Below are 3,586 nucleotides of genomic sequence, written 5' to 3'. Positions count from 1 at the left end.
AAGTTTTTATTATTAAGAACTATTAGAATACATGCTACAGGCTTTTCTTTAAAAAAAATAAAATCCTTTCTTTTCTTTCCATATATCTTACTTTTCTACTGTCTCCCTGTTTGGCAGGCAGCTGTCTGGCTTCCTCCTGGGCATGCCCCTCTCTTCCCCCTTGTTCTCTTTTCTCTTGAGTTCATATTTCTTCTCCTACATATTCTTTCTGCTAGACAGCCTTGACTAACCCTCTCCTGCTTACCTATTGGCTATTTCATTAGACTAATCTGGTGCCTCAGGCAGGCAAAGTGAAACAACTCCAACACATCTTTATATAATTAAATGAATGCAGCATAAAAATGTAACACACCTTTGCACAGTTAAAGGAATATTCTGCAGCATAAACAAATGTAACACATCTTTACATAGTTAAAATAATATTTCACATTTCTGTTTGAGTCTATAAAGGTGTTCCCAGAGACATTTGGAATATAGATTAGTGAAATGAATAAAGGAAATGAATCCTGAATGTAGGAGGCACTGTCAGGAAAAACAAACAAACAAACAAACCTCCAGACCACATGTAACAAACAGCAAACAGAAAGTCAGTTTGGTCTCTGGAGCACTGGACTGAGCTCCCAAGGTCCCAATGAGGAGCAGAAGGAGGGAGAACATGAGCAAAGAAGTCGGGACCACGAGGGGTGCACCCACCCACTGAGACAGTGGAGATGATCTACTGGGAGCTCACCAAGGCCAGCTGGACTGTTACCAAAAAAGCACGGGATAAAACTGGACTCTCTGAACATGGAGAACAATGAGGGCTGATGAGACGCCAAGGACAATGGCACGCGGGTTTTGATCCTACGCAATGTGCTGGCTTGGTGGGAGCCTAGCCAGTTTGGATGTTCACCTTCCTAGATATGGACGGAGGGGGGAGGACCTAGGACTTACCACAGGGCAGGGAACCCTGACTGCTCTTTGGACTGGAGAGGGAGGGGGAGAGGAGTGGGAGGAAGGGGAGAGGGGTGAGAGGAGGGGGAGAAGAGTGGGAGGAGGGGGAGGGAAATGGGAGGCTGGGAGGAGGTGGAAATTTGTTTTTTTTTTCCTTTTCTTTATTCTCTTTTTATCAATAAAAAAAAAAAAAAGAAAGTCAGTTTGCCACTGTGTTAAGATTGAGTGCTTATGACAGGTGCAATGTTGCTGCTGCTACTATTGCTTATAGACATCAGATTCTGCTGAACATAGACTCACACAAGAGGCAACCCAGAGTTCTTTTAAGTTTTCTAACCTTTGAAAATGTCTGCATCTTAGTTATTTTTACTCTTTACTCTTCCTCTCCAATTGTCCCTAGGATTCATATTGCCAACCCAATATATCCCCTCTGTTTTATAATTATATTTTTAGTACACTGAGTCCAATTAGTGAAGTCCACATATACACAGCCTCCAGGTCTTTTTCTTTTTTTATAGGCTTTTAAGCTTCAACTACAGGCCAACATCAGTCCCCGCCCTCATACACACATATATTCTTTTTTTTTTATTTTTCAAGATTCTAGCTTCTCGGACTAAGCAGATAGATGCTGGTTTCCCTATCTGCTCAGTTTTCAGATATTTAGGATATTGTCAAATATTTCAGATATTTATGATAACAGAAATAAATCTGATAAATCTCATTCTATACATTTTGGATATGGAGCTCTTAACATATAAAACACAGCATTCATCAGGATTTGCCTGATACCTGGAGGTGGATTAAAGCTTTCACATTTTGCAAAGATGGAGGAGGAAAGAATTTATACCAAATATGCTTTGTTCTAGACTTTACTGATGTTATTTAATTTAAGCACTGTCAGATGTAGTTATAAAGCAAATTGGTTCTATTCTTAGTAGATGTAAAGAAGAAAAAAAATGAAGACACTTTGTTAGTTACATTAGATTATGCAGATGTTGGTAAATGAAGCACATTACTACTTATAATGTGCTCATGTGAAGAGGATACAAAGGATCATCTTGAAAGATTACTGTTGATAAGTTCCTCTGATTAGACTTGTGAGCAGGATACTCCTGCTGAACAGTATTTAAACATCAAAAAGAGTAAAGTGATTAAGAAATTTCAAGTATATTCTTCAATATAATCTTTCATTAGCATTGCTTCTCATTTTTCTTTAATCTGCTTTCTCTACTAAAACTGTTTTTTTTCTCTAATTGGAAATAACTACTTTCTAATCACAAAGGTAATTCACTTTCAGCTTAAAATTATTCTTCACTTAAAAATGAAAAAAAAATAGATAGAAATAAAGCATGGAAACAGGTAAATTTACAGAGGGGTTGAAGAAAAAATTGTATCTGGTGTTGTTTTCCTCAGATTCACTAAGATGCATCATTTTGTTAATTAATTAAATTTTTTAGTGCTCTTTTTATTGTTTTATTTAGCTATACATTTTCCCCACTCCTTTTCATTTATTTTGCATCCTGATCTGTTTTCCCTTCTTCTTCTCCTCCCATTCCCTGCTCTCAACCCCACATACCCTTGCCTTTCCCATCCACTCCTCTGTTTCTGTTTAGAAATGGGCAGGCCTCCCATGGGCATCAACAAAGCATGGCATATCCAGTTGAGGTACAAATAAGCTCCTCCTTTTGTACTAAGGCTGGGTGAGGAAACTCAGTATGAGGAATAGGTTCCCAAAAGCCAGTTCAAGCATTAGTGACAGGCCCTGCTCCCACTGTTAGGAGTCACACAAGAAGAACAAGTTACACAACTGTCACACATATTGGTTCCATGCAGGATCCCTCACTGTCGGTTCAGTCTGTGAGCTCCTAGGAGCCCAGGTTAGTTGTTTCTGTGGGTTTCCTTGTGATGTTCTTAACCCCCCCTGGCTCCTAAAAATTCCTTCCTCCTTCTCTTCAACAGAATTCCTGGAGGTTGGACCAGATTGGTGACTGCCCTAACTATCATCAGAGGATTTCATCCAGTAACTGATGCAAAAAAAAATGCAGAAATCCACAGCTAAGTACTGGTGTGACTTACATGCTCCTTACAATGTTAATATTCTTTCTTTGTTCTGTATGCTTCTTGTATTGATTATTGTGTGGTGAGGGATCATCTTTTTTTGGGGGGCCATTCTATTTGGTTTCTGTATGCTTCTTATACCTTTATGAGCATCTCCATCTCTTTGTTAGAAAAATTTTCTTCAATGCTTTTGTTGAAAACACTTTCTGTGGCTTCGAACTATTTTTTTCTTCTTCTATTCCTATGCATAGATTTGGTCTTTTCATAGTGTCCCAGGATTTCCTTGGTGTTTTGTGTCTGGAGTTTTTTTTTTTTTTACATTTAACATTTCTTTGACTGAGGTTTCTCTTTCTTCTATTTTGTCTTCAATGTCTGATATTCTTTCTCCCATCTCTTATATTTCTATTGGTGAGGCTTGCCGCTAATGTTCCTGTTTAAGTTCCTTAATTTTTCATTTTCAGAATTCCCTTAGTATTTTGTTTTACTTATTCCATTTCCACTTTCAGGTCTTGAATTGTTTTATTCATTTCCTTCCAATGCATGTTTGTGTTTTCATACATTTCCTTAAGGGACTTAATCATTTCCTTTTCAGAAC

Source organism: Microtus pennsylvanicus, chromosome X, assembly GCF_037038515.1.
Source record: "Microtus pennsylvanicus isolate mMicPen1 chromosome X, mMicPen1.hap1, whole genome shotgun sequence".
Classification (NCBI taxonomy): Eukaryota; Metazoa; Chordata; class Mammalia; order Rodentia; family Cricetidae; genus Microtus; species Microtus pennsylvanicus.
The sequence above is the reverse complement of the archived record's forward strand: the minus strand, read 5'-3'. Positions refer to the sequence as shown.